The following is a 14155-nucleotide window of genomic DNA, read 5'->3' as shown; positions in this document are numbered from 1 at the left end:
CACACACACACACACACACACACACACACACACACACACACACACACGCTTTATCCAGCACAACCTAGCTGCCAAGTGCACCTTTCTAAGGAAAGGCAAATAGGGGAGATAGCAAACAACAGTATGAAGGTGAAAATTATATTTTATCACTTAACATTACAAAAGAAAGGAAAATGACTATAGCTTAACAATCAGGAAATAATTGATTATCAATGTTGGAGTCATTTCTTAGTTAGCTACCTTTGTGCAGTCAATCTATCAAAAAGCTAGAGAAAATGTAAAAACATTGGCTTAGACTATTGCTATTTTCTCTGGAAGTTTAACCAACTGAAAGCAATTGCCCATGTGAGGAGGTCAAAAAAATATAAAATTCCCATAGCCCATGACCATGGGAAATCCTAGCTAAGGGGAGAGAAATGACAATCAAGAACAATGTCATGTTAGAATCAAAACTCATCTGGAGTCATCGTTATTACTGAGGATGTTGGTGGAAGGTTGCAAGGAACATTGTGAGATGAAACAGCTTTGGCTTGAGATTTACCTAAAACAGGTTATTTCAAGAAACCTTAGAGGTGAAACAAGGATGAGAAAACCAACAACGGACTGAAGAGTTCTTGATCTTTTTGCATGTCCCAGACTCCTTTGGCAGTATGGTGAAGCCTATGGACCCATTAGCTGAATATTGTTGTTAAATAATTGAAGGAAATGCCAAATTTCAGTTAGAGGTTACAGGGAAAAAATACATAATGTTTTCCCCTATCCAAGTTCACAGAACCCCTGAAATCTGTCCATAGGTCAATCCATGGACTCCAAGACTTCTTGCTCTATGTGGACCTAGTTTCATCATCTGTGGCTATGAAATACCATATATGGTCTCATCGTAGCTTCTGATGCACAATATGAAGATATTAAAATGGGACTTGAAAAAGATGGAATCAGGGAAAGCAACTGGACCAGACCAAGTACATATAGCAGAAATCTGTTCTGGAGTTGACACAGTTTTGAAAGCATTAAGGGTTCAACCTTCAACATATCTAAAAGATGGGACTGGGGAAAAATATAGGTGGCATTTGTACCCAAAAAAGTGATCAAGGGGACTTCAATAACTCCTACACAACATGCCCACCTTATCTCCATAAAATCTTTATACGAGAATGACCTAGACAGGTGTCAAGGACATCTTGAATGAAAACCTGAGAATGGAACAGCTGACTTTTGTACCTGATTTCCTACAGAAGATCATATCATCATAGCACATAACTGACTAAGCAATGTGGTGAATATGATTCCACTTGGTTTATTGTTTAAGATTGGTAAAAGAGGCACAAAAAATACTGAAGAAAATAACACCCTAAAAGTAGAATTGACCTACTGGTAAAAGAGGCACAAAATTCATTGAAGAAAAGTATTCCTTAAAAATCAGAATAGGTCAAATGAAAAGGAGGTATAAAAATTCACTGAAGAAAAGAACTCCTTAAAAAAGCAGAACTGACCAGATAAAAGAAGAGGTAAAAAAAAATCTCACTGAAGAAAATAAATCCTTAAAAATGAGAATTGGGCAGGTAGAAGCTCATGACTCCATGAGACATCAAGAAACAATAAAACAAAGTCAAAAGCATGAAAAAATAGAAGAAAATGTGAAATATCTTATTGGAAAAAACAATTAACAGGAAAGCTAGATTGAAGAGAGATGATTTAAGAATTATTGGACTACTTGAAAGCCATGATCAAAGAAAGAATGTAGACATCATATTTGAAGAAATTATCAAGGAAGACTGCCCCCTACATCTTAGATCTAGAGGGAAAAATAGAAATTGAAAGAATACACTGATCACCTACTGAAAAAGATCACAAAATGAAAACTCCAAGCAATATTATAACAAAATTCTAGAGCTTCCAGGTCAAAGCAGCCAGAAAAAACCAATTCAACATAGTGGAGCCATAGTCAGGATCACACAAGATTTAGTGACTTGCATAGTAAATGATTTGAAATATGATAATTCTGGAAGGCAAAAGAGCAAGGATTACAAAAAAGAATAACCTACCCAGCAAAACTGAGTGTAATCCTTGAGGGGGAAATGGATATTTAATGAAATAGAAGACTTTCAAGCATTCTTGATGAAAAGACCAGAGCTGAATAGAAAATTTGGCATTCAAACAGAAGACTCAAGAGAAGCATAGAAAGGTGAAAATGAAAGAGTAATCATAAAGGACCCAATAAAGTCAAACTGTTTACATTCCTATGGGAAGATGATGGATATAACTCCTAAGAACTTTATCATTGTTAGAGCAGTTAAAAGGAGTGTATGTAGACAGAGGGCATGGATGTGAGTTGATTATATTAGAATGATCTCCCAAAAAATTGAGTGGGGAGAGAAAAGGATGCACTGGGAGAAGGGGAAAGGGAGAGGCAGAATGAAGAAAATTTTTTCACATAAAAGAGATGCACAAGGAAGAGCTTTTACAATAGAGGGGGAAATACATACACATGTATGTATGTATATATGTATGCATGTATGTGTGCATGTGAATACACACACAACTCTCAGTTGTGTATAGAAATGTAATTTACCCAATAAGGAAATAGGATGGGAAGGAGATAAGAGAAAGGGTTGGTAAAGGAGAGACAGTGTTGGAAGCAAAACAGACTTTTGAGGAGGGACAGGATAAAAAGAGAGAGAAAGGAAGAAACAGAATATAATGGGATGGAGGGAAATACATAGTAATAATCACTGCAAATGGGAATGGGATGAACTCACCCATAAAATGAAAGCATACAGCAGAATGGATTAGAAACCAGGACCCAACAGTACAGTGTTTAGAAGAGACACACTTGAAACAGAAAGACACATATAGCATTAAAATGAAGGACTGAATCAAAATCTAATATGCTTCAGCCAAGGTTGAAAAAAAAGGCATGGATAGCAATCATGATTTCAGACAAACCAAAGCAAAAATAGACCTAATTAAAAAGAGATAATCAGGGAAACTACATTTCATTAAAAGGTACCATAGACAATGAAGTAATAGCAAAAAATTTTGCAGCAAGTTTCTCTGATAAAGATGCCATTTCTCAAATATATACTGAGTATAGAACAGAGTCAAATTTATAAAAATAAGAGCCATTCCCCAATTGATTAATGGTCAAAAGATATGAACAGGCATCTTTCAGAAGAATTCAAAGCTATCTATAGTCACGTGAAAAAATGCTCTAAATCATTATTGAGAAGAGAAATGCAAATTAAAGCAACTCTGAGGTACCACTTTACCCCTATCAGACATGCTAGAGGGGATGAGAGAAAAATAGATACACTAATAAACTGTTGGTGAAGCCATGAACTGGTCCAACCATTGTGGAAAACAATTTGAAACTATGGCCAAAGGGCTATAAAACTTTGCTTGCTCATTCACCCAGCAATACCACTACTAGGTCTGTATCCCAAAGAAATCAAAGAAAAAGAAAAATGAGCTATATGTACAAATATATTTATAGCAACTCTTTGTGGTGACAAAGAATTGGAAATTGAGGGGATACTCATTAATCGGGGAATGGGAGAACAAGTTGCGGCATATGATTGTGATGGAATAGTATTGTGTTATAAGAAATTACAAGGAGTATTTTCAGATAAACATGGCAAGACCTACATGAACTGACGCAAAGTGAAATGTGAAGAACAGGGAGATCATTGTGCACAGTAACAGCAATGTTGTAATGATGATCAACCGTGAAAGACTTGACTACTGTGATCAATACAATAATCCAAGACAAAGGATTCATGATGAAAAAATGCTATCTCCAGAAAGAGAACTGATGAACTCTGACTGTAAATTGAAGTATAATTTTCTCATTTTATTTTTCTTGCTTTTTTTGAAATATGGCTAATATGGAAATATGTTTCGCATGATTTCACATGTATAATTGATATCATATTGCTTGCCTTCTCAGTGGGTGGGAAAGGGGTAGGAAGGAGAAAGAGAATTTGGAACTCAAAATTTAGAAAGAAAAGAATGTTAAAATAAATAATAATTTAAGAAAATTATTAGATAGGCTATCAAATCAGCCAGCCAACAAGTATTTAGTAGGCACTTACCATGTGCCAGGCATTGTGCTAAATGCTGGGGATACAAAGAAAGGCAAAAAATAGTCCCTGCTATCCCTAGGGAAGACAACAAGCAAACAGTAGTTTACAAACAAGATAAATTGCAGATGGTCAATAGGTAGAAGGCACTAATGTGTAGGGGTTCAGAAAAAAGCCTCTTGTAGAAGGTGGGATTTTAGCTGGGATTTTATAGGAAGCAGGGAAACAGAGATGTTTGCTCCTATGAGTAAAATGAAAAGGCAAGATCCAAAAACACCCTGTAGCCCTAGAAAACTACCTTAAAACACCAAAAAAACAATTTTGAAAGATCGAAAGCTTGATTTGAAATACAGCTAAACTGTCAGTTTTTTTTTGAAATGAGACTGTGCTTGCTTATTCATATTCTTCATTCCATCAGCACTGACATAAATGGAACATTATAAAAAATGTTTACTAGAATTCAAGCACAGAAAATGTCACAAACAATAAAAAGGCATGTAGCATCCCACCAAGATGGCACCAGCCTTTCTTAAAGGGACATATTACTGATCTTGTTGTTTATATTCTTTTTTTGAAATTAAATTTTATTATTTTTAAAATTAGCACAAATCTAGTTTCTCTCCCTTCCATCCCCCTGTGCCTCAATTAAGAGTGACAAATAGAAACCCTGATACAAACAGGTATAGTCAAGCAAAACAAATTTCCACGTTGGCCACGTTGGAGGGACAAATAAATAAATAAATATATGCACACATATACACACATATACACACATGTGTATGCATATATGTGCATATATTTCTCTCTACACACACATACATATATGCGTATACATATACTTAGAACTATATGCATACATATATATATATGTATATGCATATAAGTGAGTGTATACAAAGAGGACATATTATCATGTTCCTATATTGCAGCATAAGCAGTTTACCTTGGTTTAGTACTTCATGATTACTCATATTTACCTTTCTAAAGTTTCTCTTGACTCCAATGTTTGCACTTCAAGTGTTCTATGTAACTCTGGTCTTTTCATCAGGAATACTTAGAAATCTTCTATTTAAATAAAAGTCCATTTTTCTCCCATAAGAGAGTATACTAAGTATATATAAGTATACTAAGTAAGCTATTCTTGACTATATACCTATATCTTTTACCTTCTGGAATATTGTATTTCAAATTCTTTGTTGTTTTAGAGTGGTAGCTGCTAAGTTCTGTATGACTCTCACTGTGGCTCCTTAGTACTTGAATTCTTTCTTTCTGGCTGCCTGCAGTATCTTTTAGCCTGATTTGGCTATGACCTTCTTTGTAGTTTTCATGTTGGTGTTTCTTTCAGGCAGTGACTGCTGGTTACTTGCCATTTCCATTTTGCCCTTGGTTCTAAGAGATCTGTACAGTTTGCTTTTAAGATTTCTTGAAATAGGGGGGGCAGCTAGGTGACACAGTGAATAGAGCTCTGGCCTTGGAGTCAGGAAGACCTGAGTTCAAATCCGACCTCAGACACTTGAAACTTACTAGCTGTGTGACCCTGGGCAAGTCACTTAACCTCAATTGCCTCACCAAAAAAAAGATTTCTTGAAATAGAAACAATTTCATTTCATGTATGAATATATTTTAAATGCTTTAAAAAAATTCCTACATAATCTCCCCAGGAATCCTAATTGAATTTGTTTCCAATATGTGTTTTTCTTTGAGGTTTTGCTTATAAATGTTTTGGAGTGATTCTTTTCTTTGGGGTTTGTGACTTGAGTATCCTTTGTTTTTTACCATAATAACTTTTTGTGGCGGGATTCTTTTGTTTGCTCATTCTTCCAGTCTGCTTCCTGACTTTGGACTTGATGTTTGACTGGATTTCATGCATGTCTGAAGAGAAGGTCAATGCTGGTCTTGTGGCTGCTTTCTTAGTGTACTGAGTGTTGCATTATTCTCAGATCATAAGGACAGCTCACGCTGGGGACCTGCAAGCTTTCAGCGCTCCCAAAGTGGTCTGATCCAGAACGGTCTGATTTCTTCCCCATCTTGGTCTGAGCTCTTCAAGTTGCTTACCGGCTTGGGATTGAGGAACATCAGATTGATGCTGGATTTAGCCACAACTAGTCAGCTGGACAGCTCTGTTATTTCAGTGACAGAACTGTAGTAAGCTTCTCGGCAGGAATCCTTTGGTCTGGGATTCATGTCCTGATTATTCCTCTGTGGGCTTTAGACTGAATTAGAAGTTGAAACTGAGACCCTTTTCTGTTCCTGCAGCTCATCGAGCCACATAGCTGCTGCTTGCTTCCAGACTTTTTCTTCTCTGTCCATAGCCTAAAGCTTTAACCACTCTACCACCTCCAGGCACATGTCCCCTCTTCAGTTCTTCATGGATTTGTAGCCTGGAACTTGGTAGTAAATGACACAACTGTTCCTATACCTTACACAGGTTTAGCCCTCTCTGTGCTGGACCTTGGACCTCTCCTTGCATGGGTACACAGATTCTCCCTGCAGTGGAATGTTCCTTGTGACCACCTCCTGGCCAAATCTCATCCCCAGCATGCACAGATTTCTGTCTGTCTATGCCAACCTGGGTTGGGAAAATAATTTGTGATTTTTTTCTTGGATTTTCCCATTAAATTTTGGTTTGGTAAATGTTCTAGATCTGTTTGGAGGAGGGTTTTTTGAGCTGGGGAGTTCTGTTTTCACTTGATATCATGGGTCTCACCTATGGAGCTTGAATTGCTTCTTGCTTTCTTTGGCATTCACCCCCAACCTTACGTCTCTCTCTGTTTCCTTAATTACAATTTCACATATTGGTGTTCAAATAATAGGGCCCAAACATCATTGTAGCACTTGGAATCACAGATGAGGCCTTCCACATCTCCTTTGTTAGCTAAGCTTGGATAAACTGGAAAACATTCCAATTCTATGCTTTTATTCCTGTCAAAGAAATTCTGCACTTTAAAATCCTAAAAAGTAGATCTGGAAATAGAGGTAATAGTTAACACTGCCCCCCCCCCCACAATGAACAACCCTAGAATCTCCTTAAAGGAGGGGGCATCTCTAGCACATATCAGAGAAGGAACTATTCCTATACAAAAAGGGAAAGTTGGGATGTCATCTTCAAGGGAGCTACCATATTGGCTACACTATCTGTGTGAAGATTTAGAAGACATAACATCCTACTTCTGTCTTCAACTGGTCATAACTATTCTTTAATGAATCCCTTTTGAACATGTGAGTTTTCTACATGAACTTCCTCCTTTTTTTTTCTTTTCCTAGCATAAATAATACTGAGTTACCACATAATGATTCATTTGGAGAGGTCTTTGCTGCCAAATGCAGGAATTCCAACAGAATCCAACTCAGATATAGTAAGTGATCCCAATTTGTCCCTAAATATATACATCTAGATGTGATCTTTACCCTGAGATTCAGGGTAGAGATTCTATTTAACAGCACAATTCTATTCAACAACACATTTGTTAAATCCCCACTATGTGCAAGGCATTTTGTTTGGTAATATAGATTTAAAGATAAAAAGGAATATTAATCCTTGCCAAAGAGCTTACATTTTACCAAGGAGCACAATGCATACACAGATCAGTTAGCATAAGATGATTTCAGAAGGAAGGAACACTTATGAGTAGGGGAATCAGGTTAGGATTTTCCTAAGAGGTGGGACTTAAGTAGAGCTTTAAAGGAAGCAAAGAACTTGATGACATGCGGCGGGATGACATTCTAGTCATGGACACAGCCTGTGCAAAGGTATGGAATAAGAGATAGAATGCTAAATTCAAGCAACAGTAAGTGAGCCAGTTGAGCTACAACACAGAGTACATAAAGAGAAATTATATGGAATAAGTACAGAAAGGTCACCTAGAGTCAGAGTGTGAAGGACTTTGGACACAAAGGGGAGGAGTTTGTACTTTATCATAGAGACCATAAGCAGCTATTGAAGATGCTTGAGCATGGGAGTGACATGATGGTGCTTTAGGAAAATTATTTTGGGAGCTATGTGGAGGTTGGCATGAAAAAGGTAAGAAAATGAAAGTGAGAGACTAATCAGGAAGTGATTGCAATAACGCAGGTGAGGTGATGAGGGACTAAAGTAGGTTGGTGGCCACGGGATCAGAAAGGAGGGGAAGAGATGCTGTGGAGGTAGACTCATGGTCACGTATTTAGAGCTGGAAGGGACCTGGGAAGCCTTTTTGTCCAAGTCCCTGATTTTATAGATGTGTAAGACTCTGGCAGTCCTGCATTTCCAGCTGCCTCTTCTATGGCACAGTTCATAATTATCATTGTCAATCTCCAAATTGGTGCCTCACTAGCACGACAAATTCAACAAACTCAAAGTTGAACTTGTCTACTCCCCTACATTCCCTTCTCTTCTGAAATTATATGTCTCTGCTCATGGCCCCACCAGCTTCCCTGAGGTTGAAAGTTTGGGATCACCTTTCATCTCTTCCCTCTCCCTCATAATGTATATCCGATCAGTTCCCGAGGTCGGTCTGTACTTCCTCCACAAGTATCTCTTGCATCCCTTCCCCCTTCCCCATCCATGCTGCCATAAGCCTTGTTCAGGCTTTCACCAGTTTTCAGTGGGGACTATTGTAGTAGCTTTCTAACTGGGCTCCTTGCTTCCCATTTCTCCCTTCTTTAACATTTCCTTTATGTAGCCACCAAAGTAGTCTACCTAATGTGTGGGTCTGAGCAGGTCACTCCTTTCTTTAAAAAGCTGTAGTGGCTTCCTATGTGATAGAATACAAAGGGTTTGATTCTCTCCCCTCCCCCACCATCTGCTTCCAATCTGTCTTACTAGCCTTATTTCAGACTTTTACAGGATCTCTATTCTGGCCTCACTCTCCTGCTTCTACGCTTTCAACCTGTTGAAATGTTTCTTCCTTCCAGCTACAGTTCCAGGGCTATTCCTTTCATGAAGTTTTTCTGATCCCCCCAACTAAAATAATCTCCCTTTCCTCAATTCTTCTCAGAACACCTGGTCTGGACTTCTCTGTCATTACTGCATTCTGCCTGCATCATAGCTCTTTATACTATCCCATTAAACTATAAGCCCCTTAAGGGCAGGGATGGTATTACTTTGCATTTTTGTATCTCCAGTGCCTTGAATGACCTGTGGAACACAGTAGACTTGAATTAAATGTTAATGGGGAGGCATGATATGGGAATCTTATGATATGTCTTGTCAAATTGAATCATGCACTTAATAGAAACTACAGATTAATTAGCCATGTGTTTAAATAATGGAGTTATAGAAATGATTTATAGATAGGGATGGAACGAATCCAACAAAAATATTGAACATTATACTGGGTAGACTTGATCCAAAAAGAATGTGTATATGTGAATGCATATATTATATTATAGATTCCTAAATGAAAGTAATGGGTATGAGCTAGAAGGGATCCTGGAACTCACTTCCTCCCACCCCATGTTACAGAGAAGGAAACTGAGGCTCAGTGAGATTAAGTGACCTGCTCAAGGTCATACAATATTAATTGGCAAAATTGGTCTTTGAACTCAGGGCTTCTGAATCTTCTCACTACACTGAGTGGTGATTGTAAGAATCAAGATTTTGTTTTTGTTTTTGTTTTCAAAAATTTCTTCAATTTTTTTTTACCCTAATTGATTATGCACAAAAACATTCAAACATTAAGAAAACAATGGGAAAAAATCCCTGGTTTTCCAAATCACCAATCTGCATTTGTGTAGAATACGATGCTTAAATATTAGTAACACCAATGGTTGCATTCCTGCCTTTATGAGGAGAGCAGAATTCCATGACCTGCTATTGTGGGAAAGGTAGAATAGTCCAACATTCTAACAAACATTGACTTTAAAATGATCCTTCCTAATTCAACTTCCTGATTCATCTGTAACACTTCTATCTCCAAAGTGAAAATTTGCAGCACTTTAGTATTATGATAAAAATTGTTATGTATTCCAAATTTAATTTACGTCATATATTTTAAAATTAATACATACAGCTCTGCTTTTTCTGTAGTTTGATAGAGCCTTATACAAAGTACACCTTAAGAGGACTGGCTATAATCATCCTTTCAATATATGGATTTGAATATCTATGTATTTGTATGTAAATATCAAATCTACACCCTGACCTGAATAATGCCCTCATTCAAAAAAGAAGTATGAAAATAGATTTAGCAAAACTGAATGAACCATGTTTCTTTTCTCTTAGAGTCTGTACTTAATTTTATTACCTTCAAATCTTATATCCTAGGCTAAAAGAGTTCTTTAGTCTACTGATGGACACGTCTGCTTTCCCCACATTGAACTTGATTTTAGTGCTAAGTAATCTCTAGTGCAAGGCAGAAGGAGGATTATGGCTTGGGAATAGAGTTATATGGAGACCACTCTAGGTTCTTTTCCAATCATTAAGAAGCCAAATGGAAAAGAGAGGCAAGCTAGTTATCATCTATGACCACCCAAATTTTGGCCCAGGACCAGTCTACTTGGTAGCTCAGTGAAGTTTTATCTGCTTTCTTTAAAAATGCCGTATTTGCTTCCTTTTCCATAAAAAAAAAAAAAACAACAGTTCTGTTCAGACAGAGCCACTGGAAATGTGAAGATTCTGTTTTTGTCAGGAACCCTCCCTCCATCTAAAAAAAAAAAAAACCAACCCATCCAACCAAACTTATTTTCTGTCTCTGGTCAATAGTCCATGTCAGTCCATTGAACTGGAACAACCAAGGGACTGTCACCAGAGTGTATTCTATTTCTAGTCAGGGAATGTTAGCTTGAGATTGACATATACCATTTCTTTTCTGATTCACCCCGACACAGGATGTTGGTCTGGAACGGAGACATGATAGCTGTTCTCTGGAGGTGAATTGGCAAGTCTTTCATCTGACGAACTTTATTAATCAGTGCTTGGCAAGAAGTCAAACAGCAGAGCCCGGCACAGCATGCAACATGGCAGAGCGATATCAGACAGAATCCCGCAGGCTATAACAATAGGATACTGCTGCCGAACCCAAACTCCCCAGCCCGGTGACTCTGCAGATCGATCTTGTTGACAACTCTCCCTTCAGATGTTGAGCTAGGAGAGGATCTCGTCTACATTCTTTTTCCTTCTTTGTTCTACTTTATATATTATATATTTTTTTCCAGGTAGAAAGTCCTTTTTAATCTTTTAGGAAGAAATACTAAGTTGGAACATTGAGTTAGTGGGAGCCAAAAACTCCCCTCAAACCTCATCTTTTCTTTCTCTTGCTGCCTTGCTGATTCCCAGGTTACTGGTCCCTGCAAATGACCTGTCTGCTTCATTCCCTTCCACATCCCTCCCGACCCTACGCTGTACTTGTAGTAGGTTCCTACAGATGAGAAAGAGACTTTTTATCTCAGAAAGCATCAAACACTAAAAATAAGGGCTTGATTTTTTTTTGTTTTGCTGATTTCTAGCCTTAAAGTGATGGAAAAAATGCTAATGCTGCAGGTTAAATTTAAAAACCAGTTGTTAAACATGGATCAGAGTAGCACTGTCCCCACTCTTGCCCATTGACTTCTTTTAGCAAAGCCCTTGTTTTAGATCTAGACCCATCAACAACCAATCAGTCAATAAGTATTGATTAAATGTCTGATATGTGCGAAACACTTTGCTAGGCACTGGGGATACAAATAATAAAAATAACATCCAGCATTTACATAACGCTTTAAGATTGGCAAAGTGCTCTTACAAATGTTCATCTCATTTCATCCTCACAGCAACCCTGAGAGGTATTATCCTCACATAAAGTTGAGGAAAACTGAGCCAGAGCTTCAGTGATTTACCCAGTGTCACAAAGCTAGTGAGTGTCTGAAACAGATCTTCCTGACTCTAAGAACAGTATTGTACCCACCTAATCTCCAGTATCAAGGACAACACTCCCATGCATCATGATGTCTACTGGGAACCACATCGAAACATCCTCTTTCCCTCAACCCTACGATAAATGACATGCATCAATTATTCTAGTACTCTGTACAAGGTAGCTACTCAGTAAAAAATTGCTGACTGACTTCTCCTGCCTGAGCGTGAAAGTATAGAAAGTACCATCACACATCAGCATACTTCCCAAATTGAAGCTCACCATTCCCAAGATGAAACTGACAATGTTATTACAAGTTTTCTCACTGGATTATTTTGAATACTTATTTGGGATTCAGGGATGCATGCTATTGTTTGTTTGCACATCTAAAAAACACAGACACAATAACACAGAGTGTGAATAAGCTGATAGATTTGCTATTGTGTGTGTTAATGATTGTGAAACCCAAAAAAGATAAAAATGTGTATCTGAAAACAACTCATCTTCCAATTGAAATTCACAAAAAGTCTTCTTCAGAGAAATGAGAGTAAACAATAATAGGAAAGAAAACTTCAGAGTCAGAAATGGTCTCTTTCTTCTTGTATTATTATTCCAGTAGATAACAAAGTTCCTCAATCGACCAGAATAAGTAACAGAAAATAGAATCAGTGAGGTTTCTATGCTCAGCTCCCTATCACCTGCCTCCTCCCCTCTTCTATCCCATTTTGTCTAAATGTTCCTGTATCTATCCACACGTCTCTCATCTCTAAACTGAGTCACTACAAGTTGGAAATGAGGAACTGGAAAAAAGACTCTGCTGAAGATCTGAGATATCCCAGAGCAGGCAGAGGCTAACCCAAGGGAGCTTGATCAGTCTTATCAAGGTTTCAGACAAGTGAAGTTGAAAAAACTTCTGAAGGGATGTGAACAGTCCCAATTTCTTTCTCTTTTATGGTTACTTTCCATTTCAGCAGTCATGTGTCTCTGTTTTTTCTAACTGTTCTGAGTCTCTGGATCCCCATTTGTTCCTCCTTACCTTTTTTGTATTTTGGTAGCAAGGAGAATAACTAGAAATTGGATGGTGACGAGAATAGATCTATGTGAACTGGGCTTTCAAAGCCAGCATCCATTCAGCCATGGTTTTGATGGCTTATTATACCATTTATGATATTATCCTGCCTCTGCAATCAAAAGGCTCACACACAGCAGCTTACTACTGCCCTTCATCATATCATATATATATTCAGATAATGGCTGCATTACTAGTTTTGCCAGGGCAGAAATAAGATTCGGTCATTACAAGAGCATGGCCATTACATTACAATATAATGTTAACTTGCAGCAAATATTAAAACTGCAGAATGTCAAAGCCGGAAGAAATCTTAGAGAACATCTAGTCTACCTTTTTCCATTTGCTAAATAGGGAAATTGGGGCCCAGAATGGTGAAGTGATTTATTTGCCAACAAACAGCTAGTAAGTGACTTTCACAATTCCTCCTTCGCTCATTGCCCCCACTAAATGTCCCTTCTCTTTTTACTTTCACAAAATGTAGAGAACTCATCTAATTCATTGGCTTATTTATCTTCACCTGTGTGGTCCTATAGGCCAAGAACTATAGGGGATAGCAGGGTCCCCCTCAGAGCTCTAGCACTGCTTCCAGCCCAGTAGTCCCAGAACCCAGGGAGGTGAGCAGCTCTTTATGAACGCCAACCCACCATGACCAACAGAACACCAATGGCCAGATCAAGTGCCCCAGGTGGGCATGTTAGCTCTAAATCCCCGGATATTGTGCAACTTCTCAGAATCTTACTGGTCTTGCTACCAAACCTCTGCGCCATTGTCAAGGTGAGCCTGGTAACGGCCTTTACAGATGATTCAGCTGCCAAATCCTCAGGAGCCAAAGCTGTTAAAAACCCAGAAAGGAAAGTTCTCTCTATTAAACTCCTTAGCACTGTCAAATGGTAATGTCAACAATAGATAAGGTTTTATTGATGGAAATACCACTAAAGGAGGTGTGAAACCATCTGATTTGCCACTGTAACCTGAGGAGCGCTCATCTTTCTCATCTGAATAGCAAGTCAAACCTCTTATATACGTTAACTGAAACCTCTTCTACGTGTCATCTGCCCATTAGAAACGTGAACTTGAAAGAAGTGGCTGTCTTGCTTTTCTATTTGTACCTCCAGCATGTAGCATAGTGCTCTGCACATAATAGGTACTTAAATATTTTTTCATTCATTCATGCTCAGCTCACATGATGCACA

At 38.1% G+C, this 14155-nt stretch overlaps 1 protein-coding gene across 1 annotated transcript in view; it reads right to left on the bottom strand.

The window, feature by feature from the left end:
• The window catches only part of HYDIN (HYDIN axonemal central pair apparatus protein), a 470364-nt gene that overhangs the window by 232796 nt on the left and 223413 nt on the right, over window positions 1-14155 (bottom strand). The window lies entirely within an intron of this gene.

Source organism: Vombatus ursinus, unplaced genomic scaffold, assembly GCF_900497805.2.
Source record: "Vombatus ursinus unplaced genomic scaffold, bare-nosed wombat genome assembly UNPS02012515.1, whole genome shotgun sequence".
NCBI lineage: Eukaryota > Metazoa > Chordata > Mammalia > Diprotodontia > Vombatidae > Vombatus > Vombatus ursinus.
Note: the sequence above shows the minus strand (reverse complement) of the source record. Positions and strands in the feature narration are given on the sequence as shown.